Source organism: Myotis davidii, unplaced genomic scaffold (genome assembly GCF_000327345.1).
Source record: "Myotis davidii unplaced genomic scaffold, ASM32734v1 scaffold110, whole genome shotgun sequence".
In the NCBI taxonomy this organism is placed as follows: Eukaryota; Metazoa; Chordata; class Mammalia; order Chiroptera; family Vespertilionidae; genus Myotis; species Myotis davidii.
The window spans coordinates 2,509,797-2,530,694 of record NW_006283436.1 but is presented as its reverse complement, the minus strand read 5'-3'; the positions used below and the strand labels follow the sequence as shown (position 1 = coordinate 2,530,694).

General features: G+C 42.2%; 1 protein-coding gene across 3 annotated transcripts in view; it reads right to left on the bottom strand.

Annotated features, from left to right (window-relative positions):
- The window catches only part of LYPD6B (LY6/PLAUR domain containing 6B), a 52,164-nt gene that overhangs the window by 17,481 nt on the left and 13,785 nt on the right, over nt 1–20,898 (bottom strand). Inside the window, exon 2 of one of the 3 annotated variants that reach the window (XM_006753598.2) lies at nt 13,000–13,719. The exons of 1 other annotated variant lie outside the window; for it this stretch is intronic. The gene's annotated coding sequence lies outside the window, so the exon portion shown is untranslated. Of the gene's footprint in view, nt 1–3,556; nt 3,627–12,999; nt 13,720–20,898 lie in introns of those variants that run through there. One more of the 3 variants, XM_006753597.2, reaches the window with a different exon arrangement.

Genomic DNA, 20,898 nt, shown 5'->3' with positions numbered 1-20,898 from the left:
GATTGATGTCAGAGAAAAATGGGGTGGGGAAAGATAGAGAGATAGAGAGAGAGAAACATCAATGATGAGACTCATTAATCGGCTGCCTCCTGCACACCCCACACTGAAATCGAGTCTGCAACCCGGGCATGTGCCCTGACTGGGAATTGAATTGTGATCTCCTGGTTCATAGGTTGATGCTCAACCACTGAGCTACTCCCAGCCAGGCAAAAGCACCTTTCTTAACAAGTAAGAATGTTTGTGGGCAATAAGGAGCTGACAAGGTGTCAAGATAATAAAGAAATTATGGACTCAGGACAGTTGAAAAAGAAGAGACCAAACAGACGTAGTAAACACTGGCATTTCTTGCACATGACTAAAAATGAGTCAGCAAGCACAAGGCCAACTTCAACTGCCAATAAAACACATGAAATAGGTAATTTAAGGAAAACAGCTCTACTAAGTCCAACATGCCTATCAACACTCATATTCACACCTTCCTGCAAACATCACTTATCCCCACTGTAAGACATGCTCATGACAAACTTTAATAGGCCTGGCTTCCCTTGTGAAGAGAATAGAAAGCAAAGGGGACATTAAAAATGAGTGCTGAAATTTTAATCAGAGTGAAATAGATGAAAACACTCCTCTCAGGAGAAATTTACCAGAAAACCTTACCATCCACCTCAAGGGTGGTCTACTTACTTCTGGCTGATAGAAGGAATTGGCCAATGGAGATAGTCTGCTTCCCATTGAGTTCAGGAAGTGTGTTGAGGAGACTTATGTTGAGACTGTTCTAGCTCCTTTACTCACAGGGGAGCTGAGGCCTCCGTTTCTAACCTTGCCTGGGCAGTGAGAGCCCAGCTCCTAAGGGCTCAGCTTCTGTTTTCTCTGATAGGTTCTTTCTCTGTTTCTGGTACACGAAGAGCTCTTTTTCCTCTAAGTTTAAATATGAATTTCTTTCATTTTAAAGATACTTAATCTAGCATTTCTATGTGCCTAAAGAAAAACATGAGACAGAAATTTAGCTCATGCTCAACCCATCATTTTCATCTGAAAACACAAAATCTCCAGAGTACCATGTATTTGGTCAAAAAAATTCAATAGGGAAAATGGAATCATGATGCAACTTCTCCTGAGAGCTTATCCATTATGATGGCACACAGTTGTACCAGGCACCATGCTAAGCACTTTGTGTATAATGGTGTATAACACAATCTCCGTGCTCTCATCCATTATTGGAGTTAGAAACATCCATTATTGGAGTTAGAAACATCCATTATTGGAGTTAGAAAGTCAATGTGAGCCACTGGTGAGAGGTGACTGCCAAAAATTAGCTCATGCAATCATCTTTGAGGGGAGGAAAATAGGCACAGAAAAGAATTCCAGTTCTACATCTACTAGTCAGGTGATTACAGTGTTAAAGGTATTGTCCCCATTTTCCTCTAAGAGAAGTGAGAGCCCTGTAAGTAATTTTTCTAAGTCATTGTGAGGATTGAGTGCAATTACATACATAAAGCACTTTCACTTAGATGGCGTTCAAATGTTAAGTGCCTGCTCCCCTAACCTTCCCTCTCTCCCTGCTTCTTCAGATATCATTAGCAGAGAATAAAAATCAGATCAAGGGAGATGATTGTCCAACTCCATTCCATACTAGCTGGACCAAATCAGGTAAACAGGGTAAAATTCTATACATTCATTTCTTAAGAGGATTCAGAAATCTCTCTATTGCAACCAAGTGGGGAAATGGGAATGGATGGCTAATGTTCTATGATTTTTATGAAAGGATAATAATTAAGAATGGCAGTTATGCCATAAAAAAGTCATAAATGTAATATAGCATTCTCATATATTTCAGATTCTTGCTACACTGTTTTAAAGAATAGAAACTTTAAAAAAATTATCTTAAGGACACATTTGTAATTTCTTAATCAATAAAGGAAAAAAAATAATAAAGTGCTTAGAATAATAAAAAAATTATCAAACACAGGATGAAAACCTCACAGAAATGAGTATCTAATTTCTAAACGTACACTTGTACGTTTTGCAGTGTTAAAGGTAGATGTTTTCCTACTGTGTGCAACCTGATAAAAGATGTCCAAAACAGTGCTAATGTTCAAATAACTTCATTATGCAAAGTGACTTTAAATCTAATCATAAATTAATACCGGGCCCATCAATATGTTTCATATTAGAAATAGTCTAATCGATTTTAAAGACTTTTTTAAGTGTGATTCAAATTTAAGAAAAAGCTAAAAGACACTTTCAAAGTAATACCTTTTCAGCTATATTTTTGTCAAAGATATGATTTTACATCTTTTTTTGAGAAGGCTTTCATGACACCAAAGGACTAACATGGTAAGAACTCCACAGGAACAAGATGAAAAAGTTTAGATGTTTAGGAAATGGAAACTGGACTCCTTTTTTTAAAAAAAAAACTGGCCCCCTCTTTAAAAGAATCAGGATTGGCGTGTGAAGTTTTATTGAACTATTTGGACAAATGGTAGGAATCTGTATTACTTGATTAAATTTGAGAGCATCCTTCACATAAGTAAGATAACTTTTACCTAGTTTGCTCCATAAATGATTTATAGGAGGCTTATGCCAAGTCACTCATGCATTAAGGCTCCCAAAGTATGGGGTAAAAACCAAACTGGATGAGAGGAGAATCAACTCTCCAGCCCCTTCTATGAACAGTGGTCCTCTGTAGTGTTACCCACCGCTCTGTACTTCCTAGCAGCCAGGGAGACACACCTGAGACACATATTCTCATTATTTAGTAAAAGGAAACTCTTCAGTCACTTAGCTCTCCAATTAATGGGCCCTGAGGGTTATCCCTGAGAGAGCACCAAACAACATAAGGAGAGAGCCTGAAACGTGCTTTGAAGGGCTCCTGCATCCTTCATTTGGCCACTCCTTATAAAAAAAAGCCATAGCAGCTGCTTTGACCAGTTTGACTCAGTGGATAGAGCGTCGGCCTGCAGACTGAAAGGTCCCAGGTTCGATTCCGGTCAAGGGCATGTACCTTGGTTGCGGGCACATCCCCAGTAGGGGGTGTGCAGGAGGCAGCTGATCGAAGTTTCTAACTCTCTATCCCTCTCCCTTCCTCTCTGTAAAACATCAATGAAATATATTTAAAACAAACAAAAAACCCAACAGCATCATTTTAAAAAGGAAATTTAATATAGTTCTGTTGTCAGGCAGGCAAATGAGAGATATTGTTTTCTTCTCCGTGGAAGAGGGGTTTTTAAATTTGAGAGGAAGCTGTAATCACTGGACAGAGTCCTGCGGGACAGCTGCAGGCACAGTGTTGGGTACTGTTAATAAAACTCCGCTGGTGGAACTGTGTGGACACAGGGTGGTAGAGGCAGGGCATGGAAGGCAGTGTGTTTATGTCCCATATCCTTGCCTGCTTAACTGAACCCATTTCTTTTAATAACCAATCAAAACTCTCATAATAGAAATTTAGGCTGAAATGTCCAACAGCTGGCTAAGGACCCATTATCCAATATTTGTTGAATGGAGGAGTGCATCATTCCCGGCATGCATTCTCTAGTACATGGCACAAGGAACTCACCTGAGATCATTTAGTTTTCAGGGTCACTAGGTGTGTAGGTAATGGCTAGCACTTTTGACTTCCTTTAGTCTCCACTGCCCTAGAAAAATGACCATAAATACAGATGTTTTTCTTTGTATACATTCTAATACAGCACTGTCTGCACCAATGCAGGAATCTTAGGCGATAAGTTCATCAGGTTATATAGGTGTATATATGTGCATATCTGCATACATATATGTATATGTGTATATCTGCGTATACACACATGTATTTTATTGAATGAATTGCTTAAGCTCTATGTGTCAGGTTGTTAATTGTCCCTAAAACTCTTGTTTAAGAGACTGTATTACCAATCATGTCATCTGCTTTTAGCACTTGCATGGTTATCTTTCAATTGGGAGAGCTTACAGATGCAGAATTGTTTCTATGCTTTTGTCCTGTCATCTTCCTCCTGGCCTAGGGTTTTATGTCACTGACCATTGTTTATAGATCCTCCACGAGCTCAACTTCATTCTTGATTCTGAATCTAAAAATATATTATACAAGTAAAGAACAAGTTCGTGAGTATCATTCTGAAAGAGGTGGGCATTTAAAAATCAATTGTAAATTACATGCTACAGTGAAAGAAGAGTGTGCTGACTTTTACAAAGTCACAAAATGCAGAACAGATTATTCAAAGAACTCTCTGGAAGCTGACAAGCTTATTAAAGCAATCCTAATAAAAAATTTCTGCATTCTGCATATATAACAAAGTTACAGTGTGTCACTGCAGTATAGATTGTCACTATTACCATTTGGAGGAGAAGGAAATGTACATATACAAAGATATATATATATGTGCATAATTTCATATTCCCAGAGGGAACTGAAAAATTACGTGCATTAAGTAGTGTTTTAATTGCAACATGAAAAACGACATTTAAGCAATGTTTCACAATCCCACAAAGTTAAAGTCAAGTATAAATGCCCACTATAACAGGGGAAGAATGGCCTTTGGGGGCACACAGGCCTGGGTGTGAATTCTGACTGTCACTTGTTACATCCACTACTTCTAGCCAATCCCTCTATCACTCTGAGACTCAGTTTCCCTAACAGTAAAATATAAGTATTATATATCTATTTTGTAGAGAGTTGTGGTGGAACTTAAAGGAGAATGAATGATAGGTCCCTACCCACTGATGTTTTTAATATCAAATTATTGAATCAATTCCTAATATAAGGTGACAGGAGATTTGATTTTGGGTGGTGGGAACACAGTGCAATATACAGATTTTGTAACATAGAAACTCACACTTGAAACCTATATGATCATGTTGACCAATGTCACCCCAATGCATTTAATTTTAAAAAATAAAATAACTGAAAACAGAAAACTAACTGTAGATATTTATAGCTTCTCTATGGATTACATACCTGCCAATATCATTAAGATCATGAAATATCTGACTAGATTTAAGACTGAAATTCAATATATATATATTATCAGCTCTCAAATTTTATGATTGTCTGAGTATATATGAGAGAAGGCTATAAATTCCTCTGAAGACCAATTTTAGGAAAACTCCTCTAGAGTATATGTAAGGACAATATTTAGGCCTCAGTAAAGCATTCTCTTTTATCTGCTTTCTGATCTACATTATTTGTCTATAAATAGTCATAAATATTACACAGTTGTTATAAAGTTGGCTTTAAAAGCAACAAGCTCTCATGAGTCATTACCTTGTACTTCCCACTCTTTGAAGTAACAGCTCTAATATTTTTCATTCATTGAACTTTTCTATGTCTACTCTAGTCTGTGGGTTGGTTTCTACCCTGAAAAAAAATCTTGAGGTTTGTTTGGAGACACTGGGATGGGCACAGAAAGTTCCAGTCCTTGCTTGGAGATGAGCTGAAAGTCTCTACAAGCCTCACACTCTTACAGGCATTACCAATAAAAATAAACTTAGGAAAAAAGTTTTTCATCTTCACTACCAACAGAATTCCCATTTCCATTTTGATTGTTCATTGAGATTCTAAGTTAATTACACAGCATGTGAAAACTCCATTTTCAGCAACGTAAGGTCTGCCCAACGATGGCCTACACTCTCACATGTTGTTCAAGACACACTATGTGGAGCCTTAAATCTGCTACAACCAGAAGATTTTCCCAAACTATCCTATAAGATGAAGGGGAAGTGAACTCTACTGGGCTTTCTCCCTTTGCCCCTCAAGATGCACCCTCCATCTCTCTCCACCCTGCTCTGTGCCAAGCTATGGAGACCACTCAGAGACTTCCCTTTTCCACTGGCCTCTGGTTTGGTTTGGTTTGGCAGTAACTGGCAGATTGGAGGGTGGAGAGAGTGAGCCCGGGGTATTCATTCCTCTGACTCCCTTCCTGCCAGACTGCCATCACTTCCTTCCGCCCCACAGCTACCATCTCCTGCCTTCTGGTGACCATTTTCTCCCCTTGTCCTTTAGGCCTACAGGCTAGAAATAGTGTGGGTTAGATTCTGTTTCCATAAATCTAGCCCACACTATTGTAGACAGCCCTTCACTAATTATCTCAAATAACACCAGCCTGAATATGCCACCTGGCTCCTGCCAGGACCCTGAGCCTTGAATCCAGTCTGAAAAAGGCTACGTAGAAGAGAGTCACTCCGGACCGAAGTGTAGTGCCTTGTTATAGCAGTTATCACAGGACCAGATGACATGAATCAGCAGAACCCTCTGGACTGGGAAAGTGTAAGAGCAAATGTCACTGCTAGGTTTACAGGAAATCAACAAGTGGATTTATGCTATAAACGGATCAGGGTAAGAATGGAGGCGTCAAGCCCTAACCGGTTTGGCTCAGTGGTTAGAGCATCGGCCTGTGGATTAAAGGGTCCCAGGTTCGATTCTGGTCAAGGGCATGTACCTTGGTTGCGGGCACATTCCCAGTAGGGGGTGTGCAGGAGGCAGCTGATCGATGTTTCTCTCTCATCGATGTTTCCAATTCTCTATCCCTCTCCCTTCCTCTCTGTAAAAAATCAATAAAATATATTTTTAAAAAAAGAATGGAGGCATCAAGAAATGACTATATTAACCAGAAGATAAATCTAGCCACGAAATATTTTATAATCGAGTGAAAACATCACAAACCCACCAAAAATCAGCTTTTTCTGCTCCTATCACTAAAGAACAACATTAAATAGGTGGGGTGGGGGGAAGATTATTGAACTTCAATAAAAGAGCTAAGAACAAAGGAATACATATCCTTATAAACATAACACCAAAGCGTACAGAAGCTTATTGTAACCAAGGCTGTATCCTCTTATCACCTCTAAATATCTGCACAGAGATGTGAGTTTATTCAACCATAATAGATTCACTAAAAACTGAATTAATATTATTGACCACTAATATGGAATATCATGAATATGGGGTCTCATACTAATGCAATGGTGCTTTGCCCTATAATCTCCCTCCTAGAGTCTTGTACTTCATGAAACAACACGGTTTTGACATGACACATCTCCTGACTGCCCTCTGCTTGCTCTCTGGTTACCTCTCGTCTTCTGCAGTCCCGACCTTCCTATGGGGATAATGTTCTTAGTAGCCTTGCTTGCCCAGAGAAGCCCTTTACTTCACCTTCTAAGGTTACATGGACTCATCTTTCTTAATCAATTTTCTTCCCTCCTCCTCCCCTTCCAACTCCCTGCTACCCTCACTCAAGGACACTTGAAAGGAGAAAAAAAAAGTTCAGCTTGAATTGTACATTGAGATCTCATCCATATTCTGTACCAATTTCCAGACCATAAAATTCCTTATTGGCAGAGAAAGTGTTCTGTGATAATGTCTAAAATGGTCCCTTTTACCTTGTGCTTAAAATGAAGCACACCTTGAAGGCACTTTTTAAAACTATGGCATGCAGAAGAAGTCAAAGAGGCCAAAAGAGGGACTCTTCTCCTTTCTAGTCCTCTTTTTGTTCAGGGGCACAAAGTTTCTCTGCACTGAATGCACCTAAGAGAGAGAAGGCTGGCTCGGAGACTTGGTACGGGTGGCATCTGGAAAGTGAGGGGACTGAGGCAGCACCATGACCTGACGTCTTGCTCAGGGTAAGCCAGGATGTGGGCTCACTGTAACTGCCGCCCAGCTCACATGGCTGACGGCAAAGATGACAACCGGCCCATGGATCACAATTCTGGGCTATCACCTTCCACTTCTGCAGCTCGGAGCCTGCTCCTCAGGGCATGTTGCTCCTTGTTAACCCCCTGATGCCATGTGTACAGCAGAGACACTTGGTAAGTAATCTTTGAGTAAATGTTATCCATGAATAAGTGAGATCATGTGGTATCTCAATAAGCCAGTCACCCATTCATTTAGTTTGCAACGTCCATTCCCCTGACCCTGAGGCAGAACAATTGTGGTGACTGGATTTGGGCAGCAGACATTTACCCAATGTGTGGCTGTGCAGCCTCACATGACCACACTCACTGCACCATATGACTCATCTTCAAAGAACTTTCCCATCTGAAACAAATTAATCTTCCCCACATCCCTGTGAGGTAAGTGCAGGGAGCTCGCTGCAGGTTGTAAGGACGAAATTGGGGATGAGCAGGTTACAGGCTGTGCCAAAGGTTATGAAGGGTGTCTGCCGGGGAATGAGGTCATAATGCAGTAAACCGGGTCCAGCCTCTCCGCCCACCCCGGAACCCAGGCCCTTCCCTCCTGCTCTGACCATCGTCCTCTGGCCTGTTTGTAAAGTTGCAGACTGAGTCCAGCAGGTCTGTGCATTTCAGAGGGGAAAAAGTATTATGATTTGCTAAATACTTTAGATGTCTTTCCTAGTCCAGCAGGTCTGTGCATTTCAGAGGGGAAAAGTATTATGATTTGCCCCTGCTAAATACTTTAGATGTCTTTCCCGCAATCACTTGTGTTAGAAGTCATCTCTCCAGTAAAGACATCGCCTTATGTAGATTTAGTGCTGTCTTCTGGAAAGAGGGGTGAGAATCATGCATATCCATCCATCTTCCTGGGAAACACGTGGTGAGGTTCACTCTCACATCTTCGGAGACACAAGCCAGTGCACGGGCAGCCTCGGCGTTCATGGTTACTGCCTGTCCTGGCCTGCGAACTGCCCAGAGCAGCATGACACACAGCCTCCTCGACATACTTCACACATCTCATAACGTGAGTTCCCATGGCATGCACACAGCAAATACTACAACCTTCTCTACCGTCGGCCTTTCTGACTTTGCCAAACAGAACTAGGACTGGCTGTTTCCAAGGGAGAAGCAACCTTCACCCACCTACACGTCCTTTTTCTTTTGCTGGTTTCTCTTCCTCCCCCTGCCTCCTAGATTAGGACCTGCCTCGGGTCTCAGGTTTTTATATTACTATTTATTTTCCTATAGTGTGTGTTATTATCATTACTTTCCCTAGGAACCACATTCACTTTCACACTTTCAGCTTCCATTCCTTGTTGATATTTCTAAGTCAACAGGCCTATTACTGAAATAGGGGCTGGATTATAAATTCTCATTGACTGCCATTTTAATATAGCATGAATTGGAGCAGATGACTTACTATTGCATTTGGGGATGACTCGTCCTGATAGACAGTAAAGCATTCCCTAATGCTCCAGTCATGAAAACAGTATAATACTAGCAGATAAATAGACAGACAAATGGAACAGAGTAGAAAGTCCAGAAATACTCAAATACACACAGCAATTTGTTATATGGTAACGGGAGCTTCTCAGTGTTATATCCATTTGAGTATATAGTAATTGTTGACTATAAGCAACACATCTCTCTTAATCTAGACCAGTGGTCGGCAAACTGTGGCTCGGCAAACTGCAGCTCAATAGCCACATGTGGCTCTTTGGCCCCTTGAGTGTGGCTCTTCCACAAAATACTGACTTCTGTACATGGGCCATAAAGTTGCAATCGTACTGTACATGCGCGCCTGCACATGGTATTTTATGGAAGAGCCACATGTGGCTCGCGAGCCGCAGTTTGCCGACCACGGATCTAGACCACTAGGTGCTAAATTTTTCATCCTAAAGGCTCATCTCTATCTTGCCCCCACTCCAAACCCCACATTCCATGTTTAGAAGAATTTATCTGAACTGTATAGAGCCCTGGCCAGGTAGCTCAGTTGGTTAGAACATTGTCCCATTACGCTAAGGCTGAGGGTTTGACCTCTGGTCAGGGCCCATACAAGAAGCAACCAATCCTAATATATAAAAAGCCAAGGGCCATCACAACCGAAACAACTGGATGGACAACTGAACAGCAAGCTGCATGGGGCAACATGGCCGGCAGGAGGGTTAGTGAGGGACAACCAAATGACTGAACAGTAGGCTACATGGGGTGACCAGGCCGTCAGGGGGTGCAGTTGGGGGTGACCAGGCCAGCAGGGGTGGGCAGTCAGGGGCGACCAGGCTGGCAGGGGGACAGTTGAGGGCAACCAGGCTGGCAGGGGGGTGGGAGGGGTTAGGGGTGACCAGGCCAGCAGGCTGGTGAGCAGTTAGGAGCCATCAGTACTAGATTGTGAGAGAGATGTCTGACTGCCGATTTAGGCAGTTGGACATCCCCCAAGGGATCCCGGAATGAAAAGGGTGCAGACTGTGCTTAGGAACCCTCTCCCTCCCCCCTCATGCATGAATTTTGTGCATCGGGCCTCTAGTCCTATATAAAAGCCTAATATGCAAATTGTCCCTGGACCAGGAGTTCGACCAGGATTTCAAGCAAGGGCGGGGCCAGTGGGCCAACCGCAGGAAGGGACCCCACCCGTGCACAAATTTCTAGTGAATGTATAAATGAGTAGAACAGCAAATCTCAATCTCAATATCTCTCTCTCTCTCTGTCTTCCTCTCTTTCTCTAAAATCAATAAATTAAAAAAATATTTTAAACTGTAGGTAGAAAATACTTATTACAAAAATTAAGAATAAATAATTGCCATGAAAAGTGTCTGGTCCACACGAAATAATTAAATTATTACATTAGCATAATATATATACAACTTTAACAAATGCAAAGAAAATCATTTTTATGTACTCATTAACCACATCGTTTTATTGCCCCTAAATAAGCAATTTATGTTAGGCTTTTCAAAACATGAGAAATAACTCAACCTCTCCTGGGACTCCATTTGAGGTCCTGACATCCCAAATTTCAGGCTTTCAAGATGGCAAGAGGCAGCAGCTGGAACGTCTCTCTCTAACCCCTGGCAGGAAGGCCTCATCTGTGAAAAGGGGCTGGAACCCACACCCAGAGGAAAAGATGCAATGGTCCTTGTGCACATACAGTGAGGGGGGAATTCCTGCTCGTCAGCTGAGTGAATGAGCTCTATATTTTCCCACACTTCAGTTTCCTTACATTAGAATCATCATTAAAAGTTGAATATATTATTTAACTTCTCTTTGCCTCAGTTTCCTCATTGTAAAAAGGTAATAATAAAAAATAATGACATCATGTGAGTGAGTTAATAAGTCTCAAGCACTTAGGATAATGTCGGATACTTCCTTAGGGGGATCTCTGAGCGCATGAGATGGTAGGATATGATCATGATAAAACGAAACTATTGTACAGTTAGTGCTGGATGGTTCCGGGAATCGGGGAAATGTTTTATTTAGGTGAATAAAACGTGTGTACCTCAAAAAAAAAAAAAAAAGAATAATGTCGGATACAAACCAAGAACTATTCGCTGCCTGCATGTAACACCTTAGAGCAGTGGTTCTCAACCTTCCTAATGCCGTGGCCCTTTAATACAGTTCCTCATGTTGTGGTGACCCCCAATTTCATTGTTACAAATTGAACATAATTAAAGCATAGTGATTAATCACAAAAACAATATGTAATTATATACGTGTTTTCCAATGGTCATAGGCGACCCCTGTGAAAGAGTCATTCGACCCCCAACAGGGTCACGACCCACAGGTTGAGAACTGCTGCCTTAGAGGCATGTTTAAAACTATCCCTTTGGACCTGCCTTCCAGGGCTACCTCCTGAGAAGTTGCCGAATATCCCGTCACCATTTTCCTTAGACTAATTAGCTGTGGTACAAATGGAAATTGACTTTCATAACTTTGACTTCACTTTTGTTGAATGATTCACATAATCCTGTAGCGAGGAGGTCCCAGAACTGCATTCCTTTCCTTGGCAAATTTGTACATCTTCCTCCAATGGCAGCATTTTGCTCATCATCGTGTCTGATAAATGACTTGGGGCTAGGGCTAGGCAGAGAACGTCAACTCCCTTCCCTGCCCTCAGTGCCAGGACTTGGATCACCGGGAGCAGAGGGAGACGCTGCCCACAGCCCAGGGCAGAGCCAACAGCACTCAGTTTGGCCAAAGCATTGAGAAGAGACCTCGGTGGGGCCTGCTTACAAATGGGAGGACAACGATGCAGTTAGACTCTGGGACCTGGAACCTCCGAGCCCCTACTTTCTGTCACGAGGCGGAAATTAAGCTGTCATGATGTGGAAGGAAATGGCAGAAAACAGTGTTTATAATCGATAGTGTAAATATATGCCTGTCTGTCTCCTACAGCGTCTCTTCTTAACATTATGCTCAGGAGAGCAAAGGAGGAGGCTGTGGAGAACGTTAGAAAAAGGCTCCCCCAATTCGTTGGATCACAGAGAAGCAAGTGGAACCAAACTGTGTCCCTGATGAGAAATAAGAGGACAAACATTTTCCTGGCTACTTATTTGAAAAATATGCCTTTGCCACACTCAAAATTTTCACCCAGTATGTCTTTCCGTATACCTTACCTCGTTTAAAATGAACATTTTAAATTTATTTCATAAAATAATCCAATTTATACACTGTAACTGGACTAAACACATTCACTCATTCATTCAGTTATTCAGCCAGTATTTATGGAGCACCTACCATGCACCAGGTATCTTTTTGTTCCCTGCCGTAGTCTCAGCCCCTAAAACAAATTTCCTGAGCTTGGAGATCTGGGTGTCAGATCTCTGGTAGAGCTTATGGGTGTCAGGCACCTAGAACCAATAATTCATTTAATTCTCACCACACCCCTGTGATGTGGGTACTATTATTATCCTCCCTAAACAGATGAGGAATTGAGGTTTCAAGAGAAAATGAGTAACTTACCCAAGGCTACAAAGCTAGTAAATCACGCATAGAATTTAAATTCCGGTCCAGTTCCAAACTCATCCATCTTACTTGCTACACTACACTGCTTTCAAAACTCCTTAAATATAGCTGGCTATGATGGCTGTATTTTGTTGATAATCGCCTCCTCTGCTTTTTCTTTGTTTGGTTTGCTGCAATTCTCATCTCCTTCTGTTTGATGCTTTTCTAGTATCTAGAAAATGATCATTTAAAAGCAATTGTACCAAGTCATGGGACCATGGCAGAGCAGGCTAAGAAATGACAGCCATTTGTCCATAAATATTTAAATATATGCACTCCACTTCATTTAGTGCATTATTCAAATTCTGGGCTTTCACAAAAAAGGTTTCCGGAACTTACCAGCTGCTTCCTTTTGTGATCTCAGGGATTCTCATCCAAACAAGGCTCCAAGGACCCATCTTCCAAAATCAGCCTCCTTCTACTTACACCTGGTCATGGATAGCATTTGCCTTCTCTTCTGCCAACTCTGAACTGACTAGAGAAGAGAATCAATTTGAATGCTCTCTCTCTAATTGCTTCCTTTCCCTAAACTTGCTTTTTTTTTTTTTTTTTCTTTTCCTAAAACCCCCGAAGCCAAAACCTGAGTTCAGTGAAGTGAGTGCGATTAAGCAAATTCTGAACCGGCTCAGGGAGTCGCTCTAATTGCTCTAATCAGGGATATTTTCCGGGCTCTGCGGGTGGGAGGCCCGGCCGGCCTAGAACACTGCTCCAGTCCCTGGGCGGTCTGGGTGGTGTGTCAGCAGGTGGCAATCACCGCTGCTCTGTTTCCAGGTCTATGTGAGGTTGTTCGAGTCTGGAGCTTCAGACCCCAATGGTTCTTCTCGATCTCATTCATCAGTCCACTAAAGAAAAAGCTTGCCTTTAATGCCTGAGTGCCCCCCGAAGCCCAGGCCACCACTCAGACCACATCAGATTCTTCAGTGGGAAGAAGAATGTGGGTGCAGAAGGAGGGGTCTGGCTGCCTCCCTGTCCCTATGCACAGTCCCTGAAGGCAGGTGTAGTCTTTCATTTCTAGCAGTGAGCTTGGCTCAGAGCAGGGGCCCAAATGTTTGCTGAATGCTGTGGAATGAAGAAAGGGGGTGTGAAACTAAAGGCACATTTTCTTTTAAGGAGCACTTTATGGGACAATGGGTTTATTTAATAAGAAGAAGAAAAATGCTTGCGTAGGGAATGTGCATATCATCTACCACACTTAAATGAGAATGCTGAAAAGACTGGCTAGTACTCAGCACATATTTTACCATTAACTCAAAATAGTTAAAGGTGGCCAGTCTGTATGAGAAAGAGAAAGAAAGAGACAGAGGTTGAAATACAGTAGCAAAGCATCAAACTGACTATAAATCAGGAGTTTCTACCAGTATAACAGCAGTAGTAGTAGCAGCAATAATTAATATTTTAACAAGCTTGATTTGGTTATGAAATCCTTCCAGGAAAATTCCAGAACCTCCGGAATTTAATGCCTTGATGAAGCCTACTAGGTGTTTGTATATTAAAATACTGCCACCCCTGCTTAGGCTTTTGATGAACTTTCTATACATTCTGGCAATGGCAGCTCAGGAGGCAGGGGTGTGAGAGAGCTGTCACGAGAACTCCTTTGTGTCTGGGTTCACCAGGGCCTGCAGGACAGATCCAAGGAAACTGGCCACATTCCACAGCTACGGCCTGGCCCCGTAGTGCAGTCCACGAATTTGGCTTCCTTTTGTGTGGGTGATTACATTGAGCACTGGATTGGAAGTGTCATGTTTTGGCATCATCAATCCAACTTTATCTTTGGGAGTTTTCTTAGCTGAGAAAGTATTAATCAAATCAACTTTTTACATAGAAAATGCATATATTGGTTACTCCTTTAATGAGCATTCTTGAACATCTCCTATTCGCTATGTGAGAAACTAGAAATAAAAACTTAAGAAGATACGGTCTATGACCTACAATGATTTGACTACAGTGATGAAGGCAGTCCATGTACGAAGGCACACATGTGGCCACTGGTATGGGGACAATGGATTACAAAGCATTACTAACTCTATCTACTGCCTTTACTTTTCTTAAAAAAGTCTATAGCTAGTAGTATATAATAAAGCATAGTATTTATGCTGAAACCAGGTAGGGAGGCTTCCAGAAATAAGCAAATCTGCAAAGAACAAATCTACACACATTTAGTTTGGCCAAGTAGAGGAAATACCTCGGGGGAAAAAAGGTTTATTCTTAAAAACACAAAAAAGGAAGAAGCATGCTGGCTGAGACTTTCCCCAGATTATCACCAGAATAAATTAAAGATCTGGTGAGAGTAGATATAATGCATATAATAAGGCAAGGAGTACAGGGCAGAGGGTGATTCATAATTAAAACAAGTGCTATAGGGCACAATAAGTGATAGGAATAACTCACAATAATACCTCATTATTTAAGAACAAGACCTGAAAAATAAAGAGTGCTTAAGTTAGATAAAGGGTGTTCACACATAGTATTGCTTTTGATTCCTACAGTCACACAGTGAGGCAGACAAGAGAGATATTATATTATTAGCCCCATTTTACAGATGAGGAAACTGTGACCCATAGAAGTAAAGGGGCTTAGCCAATGGTGCTTTGCAAATAAGTGGCAGAACTCCAAGTTAGTGGTACTGGTGCTGTATCCCTGTTCAACATCATTCTGCCTCCTTGCTGAGTGCCAGAGGAGGGAGGCAAGGGAGCATGAAAGGACTTGAAGGGTGAGCTCTGAAGGAGACAGGCTCTTCATGAGGAAAGGACGATAAAGAGATGGACCAAGAGCACGATCACAGGCTTCGGGAGAGAATGACTTACAGAAAAGGGATGTATATTACAAGGAAGTTGGAGATGGAATCTGATAGAAAAATAATCATGGGACTTCCAGCAAGTTGGAGTCTGGAGTTGAGTTTTGATCTTTCAAACAATGAGGCTATTTTTTTGAAGGAGGCTGACATGATCAATACAGAGGTTAAAAAAATTGATATGGTATTCATGTAGCAGAGGGGTTAGAGGTGGGGGGCAAAGAGTTTGGGTTTCTGAAATCCGGGAAGGGTGGCAGAGGGCCTGGCATAGCTCTGGAATGTTGAGGTGGGTATGCTTTACAGAATCCATCACCCACATTCATTTGCACATCACTGTGCAATAGCAAAGCTAAAAGTACTCTGGTTATAAGGAACAGGGCATATAAAAGAGAAGGATGATTGGTGCTTACAAAGTTATGATGGAGTAAACCATGTTGGTTGACTTAAAACTTTTAAGATATGCTATCTCCAGAATTCAGGACTGACCTTCATTTCCAGGCCTTGGCATAGTGTTACTTCCTGCCTCAGCCAGCCTGTCCTGGGGCTGGACTAAAGATGGCCCCCCAGGCCTGTTGGAGTTGCAACAGATGGAGGGGATTTGAGTGGGGTCAGGGGTACTCTGGGTTCCTCATCCATACCTAAATGAGAATAGGTTTAATTTTGTAAAACTGCTTTTATTAAAATATTTTTACAAAATTTCAACTGGGTAAAAGGTTCCAGAGTTTTAAACAACTGAAAAGCCACTGATCTTGTCTCATTCCAGGCACAGACAAATGAGGAAGCAAGGCCTAGTTCAAGGTCGCAGAAGGGGTGAGGTCACTTGAGGGACATTTTCAACTGCTTTAAATTTGGAAGTAAAAAAGCTTTTGTACAGCAAAAAGAAACAACAAGATGAAAAGGCAACCTAAAGAGTAAGAGAAAAAATTTGCAAATTGGCATCTAATAAGAAGTTACTATCCAAAATATATAAGAAACTTATACAACTCAATAGCCAAAAAAAAAACAATGCAATTAGAAAATGGGCAAAGGATCTGAATACACATTTTCTGAAGAAGACATACAAATGGCCAACAGGTACATGAAAAGGTGCTCACCATCGCTAATTATCAGGAAAATGCAAATCAATATCGCAATGAGCTATTACTTTACACCGATAAATGTTGGCAAGGATGTGGAGAAAAAGAAACCCTTGTGCACTGTTGGGGGGGGATGTAAATTGGTGCAATCACTATGAGAAACAGGATAGAGGTTCCTCAAATTAACAACAGGATCCGATACTGCAATCTTACATCTGGGTATAAATTTTAAGGAAATGAAATCATTATTTCCAAGAGCTATCGGCACTCCCATGTTCACTGCAGCATTATGCACATTAGCCAAGATATGGAAACAACCCAGGTGAATGAATTTTTAAAATGTGGTATGTTTTCTTGGTATATATGTGTAGAATATTATTATTCAGCCACAATAGAGAAAGAAATCCTGCCATTTGAGACAACCTGAATGGGCCTGAGGGCATGACTCTAAGTGAAATAAGTCAGAAGGAGAAAGGCAAATACAGTATGATCTCACTTACGTGTGGATTCTCAAAAAGTCAAAATCACGGAAGCAGAGAGCAGAACAGCGTCACCAGGGGCTGGGGGTGGAGGAAATGGGGAGATGCTGCTCAAAGGGCACAAACTCTCAGTTATAAGATAAGTAAGTTCTGGCGATCTGATGCATAGCGTGATGATTATAGTTAATAATACTGTATTATGTACTTGAAATTTGCTAAACGAGCAGATTTCAAGTGTTCTCACCACAAGATAAAGGTTACTAGGTGAGGTGATGGAGGTGCTCATTAACTTCATTGTGGTAATCATTTCACAATGTGCATAGATATCAAATCGTCACGTTGTACACCTAAAGACGATTTTGTCAGAAAGTTTTTCTATCAATTTCCCTTCAATAAACTTGGCAAGGGGCTGGGGGGTGAATTAGGGTAATGAGAACTCAGAAAACAAGAAGCAGTTCATGTCCTTTGAGGCACCCAGTCCAGGACTCCCTCCAGGCCCTGACTGTGCCTGTGAAAGAGCCAGTGCGGTGCCCTCAGCGGATCAGTGCAGGTGGCAGGGACGGAGACACGGATGAAGCACCCCCACGAAGCACCCCACACACAGGCAGCCGGCTAGGCCTCAGAGCCAGCGGCTGAACACCAAAGCCCGTTTCAGTGTTCAGCCTCCTGCCAACACATAAAACTTAGAGGATTTCTAGTAAGGAAAGGGTCTAGACCAGGGGTGGGCAAACTTTTTGACTCGAGGGCCACAATGGGTTCTTAAACTGGACCGGAGGGCCGGAACAAAAGCATGGATGGAGTGTTTGTGTGAACTAATATAAATTCAAAGTAAGCATCATTACATAAAAGGGTATGGACTTTTTTTTTTAGTTTTATTCATTTCAAACGGGCCGGATCCGGCCCGCGGGCCATAGTTTGCCCACGGCTGGTCTAGTTAATACTTTTCTCTACCTCATTCATACTTCCACACTTGCTTATCTCTTTTTTCCCCTCTCTTTTGGAGACTAACACTAAATCAAATCAAACAAACAAACAAAGCACACACCAAACCACTACCAATAACCAAAAATCCACCTTAAGAAAGGGATGCCTTTGTCCTGGGGAAGACAAAGAGGTGCTGCAGGTTTGGAATTCTCACGATTACCAGAGAATTACGACCCAGAAGCAGAGCATCATTAAATCTGCTGGTCTCACCGTAGCACAGCATGTAACACTGTACCTGCTCCTGCACTGCTCGCTGAATCAGGAAGTTTAGGGGAAAGTCCCACAGAGCCTAGTAAATCTGTCCCTTTGTATTCCAATCATACGCAGGCATTCCCCTCACTTTTCACACAGGGCCTACCATCACCTGATGGGAGGTTTATCTAACAAAGTGTTTTTCTTGACATGCAAGCATTTCTCTTCTTTGACAGCAAAGCTGATTAAATGTTCCCAGACAAAAGTTGGGCAGATGGGATCCCACCCTCCAGCCAGTTACAACGGGCCAGACTCACCACTTCCAATCGTTCCTTTCCTTTTCTTATTGCGAAGAAAAGTAATTAAGAGGGATACAATTTTGTAGAAAATTTCTACTGAAGATACAGTTGTTTTCATTTTAACTTGAGGTTGAAATATTTCTTACCAGTTTGGGTACTTATCTAATAAACTAACTAGAAGCACTCTTAAACTGAGTATGTCACTGCTTGTGAATTCAAGAAAACTGGAGTGAATACAGACCAACGGTGCAAGATTAGCTGCCTCGGCCAGACCACACTTGACCATTTCAGGGTAGAGAATTCTGAGAAAACTGTGACATTGCTTACCGGGGCATTAGTAGCAAGAGGCATTTCCAAAAAGAGCTGTATGTTATGACTTAACAACAGCTCTCTGTGAACTAATTAACTCCTCCACAGTTAGAATGCCCAGTTTAAAAAATAACACATCAAAATGTCCAGCATTCACCAACACCAGCAACAGTAATAGATCCCAGTTAGAACTCTGGGGAGGAGGTTATATCTGTGGCAGATGTGCTGATCCGAATAACACAGCCTGTTTTTTTCAAAATCACCCGTCGGAAAAATAAAATATCCTTATAATAAGTTACACAGCTCCCCGTGCTTCAGAAGCAATTCACCAACACAAAAGCTCCAGATTTGACAATAGTCATCAGCACTGTCAGCTAGCTGCTGCGAGCTATTGAGGTTGATTTGAGAGGTAAACTATCTCGGATTGCCTTTGAAAGTCATGAGCATAATTGCAGCTCTTTCCGATTCCCATCAAAGACCCATAATTATGCCAGGAGAAATGGAGGCTCTTGGATGCCGGGTCTGGTAACTAGGTGCACAAACTTCCCTTTAGATCCTTCTGGAACAACAGCCCTTAAGCCTCCTTGTGGGAGAGGAAAGCAGGCCTCCCAGCATGCTCTGCTCCCTCTAACCAGCCGCGGGTCAGTGACTCTGAAATCAATGGGTACAGCTGGAACTTTCTTTCCTCGCCCCCCGCCCCCCAAACTCCGATATTTACAAAGAGGTTAAAAAAGAAACAAGTAATCTCCTGACCACCGCAGTAGACAAGAATGGAAACTGATAGAAGTGCACTTTTGTTGTTGGGCTGGATGGAAGAGTAATTTCCATGCCACCCAGCTCTGAAGGGCTGCTTTCCATCGCATTGTGGGACGTGTAATGCGGGCTTTGTGCAGACTGGCCTGGCCTTTGACAGATTTATTGACAAGACCTACGTGCAGGGACACACCGTGTGTTCAGAAAGAGAAGAATGTGTACCACCAGGTTTGGAATTCCCACTATTTCCGAAGAATTATGACCCAGAAGCGGGGAGCCGTGAGATCGGCTGCTTTCACGTGTTCAGCAGCATATAACGTGCCTGCTCCTGCATTGCCTGCTGAATCGGGACCTCATAAAACACACGTTTGGCTTAGAAGATCATGGCTACAATGTATTAGTATCAGGGGGGACTTATTCAAGGCATCTGTCAAGTTTCAAGGAAAACCAAAATTTCAAAAAGCAAGGTGAGTTAGCTGCCCGTGTCTGTCTGAGTTGCTGGAGAGGCAGTTCTTTAAGGAGGACGGGGGCTGCTCTCAGAACAGGGCTTCGCCTCAGCCACGTTTGTTTGTCACGTGCTTAAAGGACAGAGCATGCAGGTTTCCTCTCACTTGGGAAGCGTGGGAGAGGGGAAAATGACAGAAAACTGACTTTGAGTTAATTTTGCATTGACCTCCAGATCACAGTGGTGACAAGATGCTGTCTGTAGTGTAATATTTTACAATGCCAGTAAAGCTCTGACACTCTTGGGTGGCAAGAGAGGGAAAGGCAGTGAACCACTGTCTGCGTGGTGCAGTCTATATAAAAAGGCTGCGCTGGGAGTCTCATCGCTTCTCAGCCCAAGTATGTAAATCTCTAGCCCCTAATGGAACACAAGGTATCCTCAAGGTCTGGTGTGTCCTGAGTGTAAGTGGAGCCAGGAAACCTTGTTCAGATCCTGAGCTTCCGCTCTGATCACCCCTGTTAGGAATTGATTCACCTGAGCAAGTTGCTTAACTTCTTAGAGTCTGTTTGCTCATCCATAAACCAAGACAGGAACATTTAAAGTTCAGGGCTGTGGTGAGAAGTAAATGATAAGACAGATTGAGAATTAAATGAATTACCTATAAAGTATGTTTCACAAAGCCACGCCTATAGAACGTGCTCAATAAGCACTTTATGGCACTTATTGAAAAAAACATAGTCCCCTTCCGGTTTTGTTCACTTTTGACTGTGGCAAGGGAATCCTTGGAGCAAGGAGACAGGGACAGATAGCGTAAGGAGGCGATAGAGTTGGGTTTTCTTGTGGTTCAGGGAGCAGCTTTAGCTGAACCACTATCGATCCTGTGAACAAGCTCTGTGTACCACCTGCTGAA